General features: G+C 37.7%; 1 pseudogene; it reads right to left on the reverse strand.

Annotated features, from left to right (window-relative positions):
* Window positions 1-12,818: 12,818 nt before the first annotated feature.
* LOC149198256 (zinc finger CCCH domain-containing protein 17 pseudogene) lies at window positions 12,819-14,058 on the reverse strand (annotated as a pseudogene).

Below are 14,058 nucleotides of genomic sequence, written 5' to 3' on the forward strand. Positions count from 1 at the left end.
TTAATGCTTGCATGCATGTGACAACTATTATTTTTAGATAACTAAGTATTCTCTCATGAATAACTGATGCATGGCAGTTCAGACAAAGACCCAATTGAGATCAGATGAGGGACAGTGTACTATCAAATGCTAGGATATTTCTAGTAAGTATTCCTTGCATGAGGAAGGAATTTATTTTCTTATATGACTACATAGTTGGACCTGAGGTGACATCAAGTATGATTAGACCAATTTACAGCCTATATATTGAGGCCTAGGTAGTCCATAATTTTCATCTTCTAATTACAGAGAGAGCAGGATAGTTATTGAGCTAATTCTTTTTGTATGTTGTTAAGGATCTCCACTTGATTGATAATACAGTGTTGGGGTTTTATGCTGGTGCTTTCCCCAGTGATATATTCTGTCTTATGTGTGATTGATTCCTTCTTATCGGTTATATGTGTTCATGCTTGATGTTGCTCATGGTTGATTAGCTTCCGCAAAGTTTATGGTAGATGTAGATCTAATATTATGCTTTAGTACATTACATATATCAATTTGATCTGTAGGTGAAATTTCCACATGATATCAGTGAGCTAGCTGATTTGTAGAGAAAATTCTACACCCCGATCGAACGGTCCATATCACATCGCATATCGCTATTGAATCGGCCCCTTATGTCGGGGATCACCAATCTCCCGACCGCCGATTAAATCCTGGCCGTTGATCTCTTTTTCGATCCGACGACTAAGATGGCATGTCATGGATCAGTATATCGCATATCACATTTGTTATGGCCTGGGGGTCTTTCCTTATATTATTTCCATATGCCGACGCCGATCGCTGATGCCAATCGTCACAATCGCTTCATTGCCCTGCCTGGGGTCCCGACATCGAGCGAAGGCCTACCTCCAATGCGATAAGTCGGAGGTCGCAGTCGGAGGTTCCTTTCACCTCCACTTTAGGTCCTTCACTCGACCCTTTCGATGCGATTTTCTTTTATAAAGCCTTTTATGCCAATTTTTAGAAGAAATGCCTCCTTTTCCAAAGGGCAAAGGCAACCTTCTTTCTGTGATAACTTCTTCATCCAAAATCCATTTTAGTCCATTCAAGTTGCAGTAGATTCAAAATGAGATGATATATGCAATGGGACTATTTCCAAGAGCATCCTTGGACTTTGATTTTCCTCTATGAGGAACACTTTAGACTCAGAAGTCTATCTTAGATCCATTTTGGATCACGCCTTCCCACTAAAAGAACTTTTGGTCTCCAAAAGACTAACATACAGATTTGAACAGTAAATGAGAGTAACAACACCCTCTTCTTTCGGCCTCCATATACTTGCCTCTACATAATGCCTCTGAACTAAAGCCTTTGACCACTCTCCTTCTTAGATGTGCTGGTCTTCCTGGGAGGAACTATTTTCCTTCTTGCCTTCATGAAGAACTCCCACTGAGATGGTCACAAAAGGTAGTTTGAACTTCTCTGCCTTGATCATTGATCCAAGGTGGCTCAAACTAATGTGAAGTTACATCTGCTTCACAAAATTTTCATTTGTACCTATTTGACAAGTTGTCAACAACAACTGTTAACAACAACAGAAATACAGACAACAACTGGATGGCATAAAACTCATGCTTCAACAAAAGAAACAGATTTTCACATCTTGTGAACACCTTCATGTCTTACATCTGCATACAAATGATGGACTAGATACCAAGCCCACAAAACATGCCTTTAAAACAAATGACCCTTCAAGTCAAGCATGTAGAAAAAGACCTCTAGGACTCTTTTTCAAAGATGAAACACTTCATCATTAGCTCCATCTTGGAGACCAAGTTAACTTCTCCCAAGTAAACATTACATGCATGTTTACAACAAAGCAATCAACCCTTCAAGTTAATTACACATATATGTTCAAATACAAGGAAATCATCAGCATCCCTGTGTTCATGCACATCAAGCTTATGCATGCATTTCATCCTTCAACTTTCGCTTAAGCACACTATAATTTCGAAGCTGAAATGAACATAATGCTGCAGCAACAAAGTGAGTCTCCTACTCAACTTTTTCCATTCACCTTCTTGGTAAAACCCTACAACTTGAATTCCATTAACAAGAAATGCAAACAGATGCAACAATAGACATGCAATCTTAATTGGATAAGAACTCTAATCTTTTCTTACCAATCCTTTTCAAAGGGCTTTCCTTTGTCTACACATCAGCATCAACATGTGAATCATCTTGAAACACATCAATCATGGAATCCTTCTTCCCATGCCTACCATTTTCTCTTTCCAATTTCTTCAACTTTCGTGGAAGCATTGTTGGATTCAAAGTCCAACATTTTGCAGCAAGATGTCCTTGCTTATGGCAGTAAGTGCACTGCATGTGCATCCTCTTGATAGCATGACTTGCCTTGTCCAATGAACCTTTGGCTTCTTGCTTATTTTCCTTCAAAAGTTTCCTACATGTGGCTATCCTCTTCCAAAATCTAGAAACATTATGGTTATCCAAACCACAAAAGGAACAAGCAATTCTTTTCCCATATCTATGTGGAAATTTACCATGCTGAACATAATCAAAAGGAAAATGTTTAGAACCAGATTTATACCTTTCTCTTTCACCTTTATTGCCTTCATGAGGGGGTGAATTGAATGAAGAAGTGGCTCCCCTTGGAACACCATCAATCTCTTCAAGGCTGTCAGAGTTTCCACAACTTTCTGGTTCAAGTGCATGCTTATGAACATCTGCATCCTGCAAATGATGTTTCAAGCTATTGCATTCCTCCTAAATACAATCTTCACACTCTTGAGGTGGAAGACCTGCAATGCAACTCCTTCTTGGAGTTGTTTCAATGGCCTTCATGGCAGCTTTGGAACTTTCTCCATAAGACTGTCCGTAGCCAAGACCCAAATACTTAGGCTTTTCCTCAACTATTATTGGTTCAACAATACCTTGTGCATGTCTACCCAAGCCTTTTCCTTCATAGACCATCTTGGACATTAGCTTGGAACCTATGCCTCTGGTATGTTTTTAAAAAGAACCAATACAAGCATTCTTAGAAGAATTTGAAGACAAACTGGAATGGTTTACCTCTTCTTCAAGCTAATACTTGACTAAGGCTTCTTTGGAAACAAAGAGTTGTGACTCCAACTCATGCATCCTTTTCAAGTTCATATTTGCAATATGAAGTTGCCTCTCCATTTCCTGCAATTTGTCAGAAAGCATCTACTTCTCTTTCTCCACGGAATTCAACTGCTCTCTAAGTATGTTGCTCTTCCTTCCATCCTCATACATTTCTCTCACCATATCCATCATGGTGTAAAAGTCTTCCTTCATGTCTTCATCAAAGACTCTTGTGAAGAAAAAAGAATTTGAGGATTCACTTGTAGAAGTAGTCATTATGCCAATGAACAAAAGAACTTCAAACAAGATTAACAAATAGCTTATCCAAGCAACCTTTTGCAACAAACCTCTTATGCTTCAAGGATTGATTTGAGGTCCTTTGGGATAAGAAGAATGCCTTCAGCCCTTCTTCCTTCTTGTCCTTCGTGGACTGAGCTATCAATAACTTTCCCTTCACCTCTGCAAGCTCACACAATAGTCAGTCTGCAACAAGCATACAATCAATCAAACAATCAATCCTTAACTGCCCAAACACCTTTCAGACAAGCAATCTTTGCTCTATCAATCAAACATTTTGATATAACCTTCTTTGAAGGTGGGGTTAATCAAACCTCAAGCTCTGATACCACCTGATCTGAAAATTGGGCGCTAAAGGCTTCTTGTGAGCTTACAAGAACCTCTCCCACTTCCAAAGCTTAAATATTCCCAATATTTATTGATTAATCGATGTGGAATTAATAATGTGCTTGAACATAGGTGTATTCTTATATTTGTTTTAAAATCATTATGTGTTGTAAGTTCACTTGCTTATGCTGGTATAAAATACATATGACAGTAAGTAAAGCAGCAAATAATCCACACACGCATAGCAGCAAGATGCAGCAATAAAACAACACTCATAACAGCAATATTAATTTGGAGTTCACCCAAAACTATTGGGCTACGTCTCCTTGAGTTCTAGTCAACTCGACTAGGCTCTCTAGGATTATGGCAGTAGGTCTTTTACAAGCTCCATGATCAACTCCACTAGTTTACATAGAACACAATGGGCTTAGAACACCATCTCATCCCTGGCTCTGAAGCTCTCGGCTTTCTCGCTCAAGCTCTCGATTTGGCTCTCAACTCTCGCTCTGGCTTTGGCTCTTGGCTCTGGCTCGTGGCTTTGGATCTTGGCTCTGGCTTTGGCTCTAGCTCTCGATTTGGCTCTCAACTCTCGCTCTGGCTTTGGCTCTTGGCTCTGGCTTGTGGCTCTAGATCTTGGCTCTAGCTCTTGGCTCTAGCTCTAGCTCTCACTTTGGCTCTGGCTCTTCGGCTCTAGCTTCTCTGATCTCTCTCTCTCGGCCTCTACGTACCTCTGTGATTCGCTTGACCTCCAAGCGATTCTTCCAAAACTCTCTACACTGCCTCAACAATCATGCTCTCTGGCTTTTCTGAGGCAACTTCCGACTCTGCGGCTTCCCCAGTTGTTTCTCTGCATGTAATCACTTCTTTGCGGCTCTGCGGCTTCTTCTACTCCTTGTCACTTCGACTGGCCATTTGGCTCTGTGGCTCTCTCAGCGTTATAAATGCATCATTGCCTATAAAATGCCCGCTTGCAGTGTGGCACAATGATCAAGGGTAGTTACAAAGGAATCAGGCCTTTCTTCAGGCAAAAACCCGAAAATAGAAAAAAATTCCATTACACAGAGATTTTCCGAAAATACACTATCAAGCGCGAAATCCTGGACATCAAATTCTCTGAAATCGTGCTTATAAACCCTTTTAGGTCCACCTTTTATGGCTATCGCAAGCCCTACATTGATTTTCTTGATCTCTGATCCAATGGCTGACGGTCCGTTTCGGGTGGCTTATGTGCACAGAGGTTACCTGCCCGAAAAGGCGGTTTTCTCTCTCCTTAGCCATGCCACATATTAGCCAGTGCACCGGTTTAGGCGAAGCCCGTCCAATACCACTTACCGTCTGAGGGTCACCCGAAATCCCGCTTACCACAAAACTCAAATAACCCAAAGTCGCATCTATAAACCTTTCAGGTCCAACTTTTTCGCTTTCGGGTCATTTCCTTTGTATTTCGATTTTATAATGGAAATGCGCTAATACATAGAAAATCCAAAAATCCCGAATTTCAAATTTTATGTAATCGAGTCCATAATCCCTATCGGGTTCGGGTCCTAATTACAATTGCAACGGCTCGGGGGTTTGTCCTTTGGGTATGCCAACCGCTGATCCGTCGATTAAATCTGGACCGTTGATCTGATCCCCGATCGGACGGTCCATATCGCATCGCATATCGCTATCGCATCGGCCCCTTGTGTCGGGGATCACCGATCTCTCGACTGCCGATTAAATCCTAGCTATTGATCTCTTTTCCAATCCAATGGCTGAGATCACACGCCGCAGTTCAATATATCACATATCGCATTTGCTACGGCCCAGGGGTCTTTCCTTATATTATTTGCATATTTCGACGTCGATCGTCGCAATCGCTTCATCGCCCTGCCTGGGATCCTGACATCGGGCGAAGGCCTACCTCCGATGCGATAAGTTGGAGGTCACAGTCGGAGGTTCCTTCTGCCTTCACTTTAGGTCCTCCACTCGACCCTTCCGATGCAATTTTCCTTTATAAAGACTTTTAGGCCAATTTTTAGAAGAAATGCATCATTTTCCAAAGTACAAAGGCAACCTTCTTTTTGCGATAACTTCTTCATCCAAAGTCCATTTTAGCCCATTCAAGTTGCAGTAGTTCAAAATGAGACGATCTATGAAATGGGACTATTTCCAAGAGCATCCTTGGACTTTCATTTTCCTCTGTGAGGAACACTTTAGAATCAGAAGTCTATCTTAGATCCATTTTGGATCATCCAGTCAAATTTCTCTAAAATCTGGCAGGAATTTATTGAAATCACAAGCTTAATTGGTAATCTTGTGCAATCGAAGTGCCCTAACGGTTTTCCAGGGTGTTGAATCCATATATATAGTCAAAAAAATTAGTTTAAATAACACAAATCAAGGTTTCACCTCAAAATTTTCCACTGGATTCTGGCACCAGAAAGTCCAAAAAGTTGCACTAAAGACAACTCCTTAAGAATGGAGTTGTCTTTAGTGCGAATTTTTGGAAGCTTTTACGGTGGGTTTTCGGGTCAAATTTTTCTAAAATCTGGCAGGAATTTATGGAAATCACAAGCTTGATGGGTAATCATGTGCAATCGAAGTGCCCTAGGGGTTTTCCAGGGTGCTGAATCCATATATACAATAAAAAAACTAGTTTAATTAACACAAATCAAGATTTCACCTCGAAATTTTCCACTGGATTCCGGCACCGGAAAGTCGAAAAGGTCGCACAAACGACAACTCCTTAAGAATGGAGTTGTCTTTAGTGCAAATTTTTGGGAGCTTTTACGGTGGGTTTAACTGGTTAAATTTCTCTAAAATCTGGCAGGAATTTATTGAAATCACAAGCTTGACGGGTAATCCTGTTCAATCGAAGTGCCCTAGGGGTTTTCGATGGTGTTGAATCCATATATACAGTAAAAAAATATTTTATTTAACACAAATCAAGATTTCACCTCAAAATTTTCCACCATATTCCGGCACCGGAAAGTCCGAAAAGTCGCACTAAAGACAACTCCATTAAGAATCTCCATGGAAAGTGAGATAAAATCTCCATGGATAAGGATTTTGTTCCATATTTTTTCAAATGTATATATGTTGAACTTATATATTATTTTTATACTATTACTACTACTACTAATAATAATAATAAAAGTTATAATTTAGGTAGTTTTATGATTTTTTTTTAACAACATGCTCAAACTCATTATGAATTGAGTTATCTATATGTGAGATTTTTCGGAGATTTCGTCAATCCGACAATTTTTTTGTGGTGAACCAAAACTTTTGTGGTGAAATATTGATTTTTGTTGTCTAAACTGGTTTTCTAACAACATATATCGATTCAACACACACTTCGATTGTGAAGAGTTCACCCATCAAACTTGTGATTTTTATGAATCCCTACCCGATTCTAGACAAATTAGATCCGAAAATAAACTGGAAAACATTTCAAAAAGTCTCACTTATAGACAACAACATTATGAATTGATGTTTATTGACATTTACCAACCATTTAAATTATATGGTTGCGCTAGTTGATAATTAAATTAAAACTCAAGAAGCCCTATTCCAAAACTATGATATAATTATTACCACCGTACTATGCTATTTATTATAATTTATATTAAAATCTCAATATACTACCTACATTATGACTTTCCCCTTTTACTTAGTATTATCATTTTAATTTGATTAATATCCTATTCTTAAATTAGATCTTATTATATATTTTGTATTCCCCTTTATATGATTTTATTATCACCTTTTTTTATATTCTATTATTCATGATAATTTGTTCTTAATATATTTGAGATTTTGTTTTGTTTTGTTTTGTTTTTATAAACTAAAGCATTTATACGATTCAAAATCTAATATACATCGAGTTACAAAGATAGTCCATGCATGAATCTCATTAAAACCTATCATTCAACTTTACATCCAATTACAAAAATAATCGATACATGAATCTCAACCAACCCTATCATTAAACTTTACATCGAGTTACAAAGATAGTCGATGCATGAATCCTCAACGAACCTTATCATTCAATCTTTTTTTCTTAATTGTTGATAATATAAATTTTACTTTATTAACTTTGGTCTTCTCAATTTTAGGTTTTTACCTTTTTGGCCAACTCCCATCATTTAACTTTTTTCTTTAATAATTAATAATATAAAATTTAGTTTATTAATTTTTGTCTTTTAAATTTTAGCTTTTTACCTTTTTGGCCAACTCCCATCATTCTACTTTTTTCTTTAATAATTAATAATTAAAATTTAGTTTATTAATTTTTGTCTTTTAAATTTTAGGTTTTTACCTTTTTGGCCAACTCCCATCATTCTACTTTTTTCTTTAATAATTAATAATTAAAATTTAGTTTATTAATTTTTGTCTTTTTTTTATTTTTTTCCCTAAATTTTTGAATTTTCTTATTTTCCCTTTTCAATCTTAATATTTATTTAATCTTGAATCATTATTTTTTCTCTCAAAAGTTTATTCTTATGATGAATTTTGGTTGACTTGAAACTTTAATTATTAAAGTGAACAATATGGATGAATCTCTGATGCATTATTCTACGTATATAAAACATGATTATTATATACAAAGTTTTACTCGGATTTTTTCAAAAAAACATGATTATTATATACAAAGTTTTACTCAGATCTTTTCAAAAAAAATTATATTTTTTCTTTTTTAATTTTATATAGTAAATAAATAATTTATTAATACATAGAAACTGAAGAGATTTTAGAAATATATATTGCCCATAAAATACATATAAGCCGTTGTGTTATAAATGTTTTGTGTGGGGTCTAATCTCAGACCAAATAACTAGTTCAAAAAATAAAATAAAGAATTAAAAACCACTTCAGAAAAAATAAAGAAAGTTGTTGCACTTTGATTCCCGAAAAATAAAGTTGTTACACGGGAATTTCGTAGACATTAACCCATATCAAGAAGTGTTAAGAGTTACAGCAACAAATGCGAAACAATACCGTGCCACGACAATGACATTATCTCATAAGTAGAAAAATAACTCTTGTTAAACTTAACTTTACTTTAAGATACGAATGAAAAATAAAATAAATATTAATAACTCTAATTTTATAAATATCATATCCATATAATATAATAAAATTTAATTAGTAAATAATATTTTGTAATGTCCCGGGAAAAATGTAAATATTTGATTTAATGCGGTAAATAATGTAAATATTTGATTTACTGTGGTAAATATAAATTGAACCAGTGATTATTGTTTATTTAAAAATTTAAATATAATTTGTTTTCATATGAGATGAAGGAGGTGTTTCTTAAAAAGGAGGTAAATCTCAAGGAGGAAGTTGTCCTCTTGAGGTGGAAAGACAGTTGTTGTGAAAACAACCCTAACTACCTCCCCTAACTTGGAAAGTTTTCAGAGAAAAGGAGGGGAGGAGAGGAAAATCTGCGTTGTAGTGACAGAAAAAAAAAAGGAAAGAATCCAATAAGGAGATAAAAGTAGCTAAGTATGGTGATGACTAGATTACCCTGCTCACTGTACGAGCACTTGCAGAAGACTGCGGTCTAGCAAGGAGCAAGGGGGAAGATTCTGGTCCTGAAGGACGAATCTCATGGTCGGGTGGATTGAAAGACAACAGACCCTGATTCGGGTGACTGTCAGGAACAACTCTTCAGCTGGAGAACTCCAGGTACATAAGAAAACCTCTGTGTTGGGACTGTTTAGAAAGCTGTATAATGTTAATCTTTTTTCTCTATTTTCTCTTTATATTGTGAAAGGGGAGTGGGAGAAATTATCTTACAGGGAACCAAAACGTGAAACTGAGCAGAGGTATGGTTGTCCTTCTAAAGAAACTGTTATCACAAAACCAGTACTAGGGACTGCAACCAAGCCAGGTCTCATGTAACTGTTTCAGACCATACTTTAGATTAGGAATTAGCCTTCCTAATCAGAGAGGGCTCTCTCACAACTCTTGACAAAATCCTTCAAACACTAGATGGCTAACTCTTTATTTACTTATGAAAGCATAACTGGTTGGAAACACACCAAAAGATATCTCATTGGGCTATGGAGTCTATAATATCAAGTAGACAAGAAAAACACAGTGAACTCATAGAAATCAAGGCTCTTAGCATTACAAGTCAAACATATTCCACCACACATAGCTTGCTGTATACACAGGAAGTCAGAGCATATAAGTATGAATTCTGAGTGATTGCATACAACAAAACCATAAAATAACATAAGCTATAACACATCATCACTTCATTTGACCATGACAATCCTTCGAGAATCTTGAGAAGAGAATAACTCTGTTTTACTATTACTGTCAAAAAAGATCTTACAGTGGCCCAAAACAACACACTTTTTCTATTAAGTATCCAACCCTTTCTACATCTAACCTTGGCCCATATATAGGCAAGCAAACTCAAACACCTCGAGCTTCCTCCTCCAGCATGAGGGGAGCCTCGAAGGTGGCTATTAACTACTCCTACATGCTTTTAACTACTGCATTAATTACAAACATGCTGAACTAAAATTACACACAATCCTAATCCAACTAAAATACTAATTTCATTCTCCTCGCAGACTTGATGCTTTCTTGGATGCTGGACAGCTGTATGATTTTCATTATGGCTAAGATATGTTAAGGGAGCATTCACCGAGCAAGCTGGTCTCGGATGCTAGCTGTAAGACAGCCTATTAATTGATAAAATTAATCATCCTATATCCACGGTCCCCTGTCTTCCATTCCTCTTCATCATTTAAAAACAAGTCTGCTGTTCTTTAATTCTTCCCAAACACCGCATATCACCACACCTTTCAAATGAGCTGGAAACTTTATGAGCTGAAAAGGTGTCTGCAGTTGTTTGTTGGCCCTTAACATAATATGTTTTCCATCGCCCTGAAATATAGGGAGCTGTTCCTGTTTGTCGGCCTTTTGTCTCCCAACATTCTCCTAAAATATAGCAGCCTGCTCCCAAATCCTTTAATGACCCCAAGTATGGAGTAATGCCAGATTTATGATGTGCTGGAGGTGGTCTTTGATAGACATCTGTTCCTTTTCCTCAAACCCCCGCTCACCGTGTCACACTAGCTGCTCTGCGCTTTTAAAATCATCACCTACAGCAGTTTCGTAGCGCGCTACGAAACTGCTGTGTGATTAAAAGAAAACACAATCTCCATCAATAAATTTAGCTGTCTTTGATTAACTAGGAAGAAAAGATGTATACCAATTATTGGTAATGAAGACAAAATCTTTCCCAAAAGATTCACTAAAGTGTTTACTGTTTGAAAGATTCAGAATCCTTGAAGCTTCAATGGCTGTCTCCATTCAATGCCATCATTCTTCTGTTCACATTTCTGGTCTTCACTCTGCCCCAACTAGATGTGCTTGTCACTGCAGCATTATAACTAGGGCTATCTGTTTTCCTGAAAGTACTTGTGACCCAAGAAAAACAAAAACTTGCTAATTAAATGGCTCAAACAACCTTGATGAATGCCTCCAAACTTAATTTCTGAAATCTTTTCACAATATCAATAATACGCATTCCTCAAATATAAAACCTTGGAAAAGTCTGTATAGCAGCTCCACATGATCATTCCTAATTCTCACCATGCTTCTCTCACAACTTGGTTTTTCTTATAGAAATCCAAATCTTTTCCAGCACCTTCACAAAAACTATCCTTCTGAGCGGATGGTTTTTCAATTGAACTTCCATATTACCAAATTTAAAGTGTTCTCCTGAGAAAGACTTTTTCTCTTCAAAGGACTAACCCGTTGACTATTGATGCTTGTTTGCATTCCATCCCCAGGATCATAAGGCTTTATTGCCTCTTTATGCAATAGTCGAGCTTTCCTATTTCCTCATGAGATACCCTCAGAACCTGCTCCAATGTAAAATTTAGATCCTGGACAATCTTGACACAGTCCTTAAATCGCCTATACTTCTTGGAGATCATCATTTGCAACACATTTGAGTAACTCTGAATATTTGCCTCACCAATAAATGTTAGTTGAGACATACAAGGAAATCCTTTGAGTTTTTTGAAAAGCTATAAATCAAAACTGAACAGAGCATTTGAATTATGCCAGTATTCTAAATGAGGCCGCGCGCATTTCTTTCAGAAGTAATAGGAATAAAGATCGATCCCTAAGAACCGAGCAAAAGAACATAATTCTCCCACAGGATTTTGAAGAGAAGTGCCACTGAGAGTACACCATGCTCTTTCTTAACTTGATGTGTTCCTTGAGACCATGTGGACTGCCTTGCAGACATCTTTCTGCTTCGAACCCTTCTATCCTTCAAAACGCTGTCTCATTCAGCAAAATTTTCATCTTCCATACAAAACAAGTCTTCTAGCTCTGCCATGGTATAACAATACAGAGAATATTGCTAATCTGGATTGCATTCACAAAGTCATTTTTGCATGTTGTAGACAGACAAAAGCACCTGGTGTTAACTGTACACAACAACTGAAAGATGTAAAAATATCAACATAGAATACATTCTGGATCCTCCTCAGTACCGCCAACATGTTCAGGATACTTTTAAATTCACATCTTCAGCGCAATTCAATCTACAATTGAAACCCTTGCTGTTGTAATTTGAACTCTGAGATATACTCTGAACCTTCTCCTTCCGGGCACTATTATGCAAATCTGACATTGATGCTCTCTGCGCGCCTCAGGCAACCCAAAAACACAATAACAGAAACCGAAACATGATAATGGAAACAGAAATCTTCATATCCCCCGTTGTTTTCGAATCACGCATAAATACTAGCCCTTGAATGTCTCCTTTCACTCCATCAGCTATTAAAATCTACTTTATAATCTCCCTTTCCAGTTGTCGTTGTGATTCTGGTGATTTTGCGAATGTATATAGCCATCTGAAGCGCCACATCTCAATCCGGGTGTCAATAATAGTGGCGACCTTGTGGCAATCAAACCCTCATAAAAGCCACTTGACATTTGGCGGTTAATCACTACATTTCGATAAAGAAAACTCTAAGACTGAAATTATCAAACAGTTAATGCGCATTTCCCGTGGCAATATGGAGCATCCAACAGCACCTCATGATCAAATGCGCCGCCTTCTAAGAGACCACGAATTCTGTATTTCTGAATATCGTCAATAATGCCAAACTGGATTTGATTCGGGCTCCAACTTCAATAACCGTCTTATGGTGCTCTCGACCTCCCTCATTCACCGGTACCATGATATGCTCCATTCCATTACCAGTGAAAAATAATCCACCAGGTCCAATCTGAAGTGCTCGCACTTCATTTCTTGAGAATACTCTACCTCGTTTATGAAACGATGGCAAGTCATAAAGGCGCACACTCTTATCATTGCATGAACAAAGCAAAATAGGTTTGGCTTGTTCATCATTCATTATGCACAGCGCAAGAACACCATGTTCTTCAATACGAGTGTAAATCTCTTCAAGAGCTATAGTTGATGTAGCAGCCCAAACCTTCACTGTGCCATCCAAAGAACACGACAAGAGAAATTGGTCCAAACAAAGAAGAGACATTACAACTGATGTGTGATTTCTCAAGGTTTGGATACATTGAAAAGTTTCCAGGTCCCAAACTTTTATTGTGTGGTCCATAGAGGCAGAGTAAAATTTGTCTTTCTGTGAGACTAATGAGACAACAGGCAACATATGCCCTGTGAGGGAAGTTGCAGGGTCAAATGTATTGGTTGTAGGATTAAACTTCCATGCTAAAATGGTGCCATCATGTGTTCCAGCCAAAATCATTTGATCAGCGATCGCCAGAGCATGCACTTGTCCATTAGGGCTGTCTAATAATAGCTCTGTCAAGTTGACGGTATTCAAAGCCTTGACAGCATTACGAAGGCCGACAAAAAGCCACGGACCTTCACTTAGAAGGCATCCAACTCCACTGTTGTCGCCTAAGGGGATATTTGTTCCCTGTCCTGTATGGCAGTCCCAGGCTATAAGCTTATTATGTCGGCCAACAGAATAGAGTTTGGCAGAGCCTAAATGCGAAAGAAAAGCAATTCCTCGAATAGGCTTGTTATCATGGCCAACCAGCTTAGTCATGAAAGTGACATCAGAACCTCCAATAAAATGGGAGTGCAGATATCTGCAGTTGTCTTTTGCATACTTGCAATTGCCTGCAAGCCAATAACGGCATGCTTTATCCTTTTTGTTACAGGTGCACAAAGAAATCAATAGTCCACTTCAAATATCAGTTCGAGCCACATAAAGACAAGACTATCATATAAAGAAAAACAGATTCACATTGCATCCTTGGAGTGTCTGGCATAGCATCAACCTGTGTGTGAATTGTGTCCTCCTTGGACAT

Source organism: Pinus tabuliformis, chromosome 2_2 (assembly GCF_031772625.1).
Source record: "Pinus tabuliformis cultivar Carrire ecotype Pingquan chromosome 2_2, CPIR1, whole genome shotgun sequence".
Lineage (NCBI taxonomy): Eukaryota > Viridiplantae > Streptophyta > Pinopsida > Pinales > Pinaceae > Pinus > Pinus tabuliformis.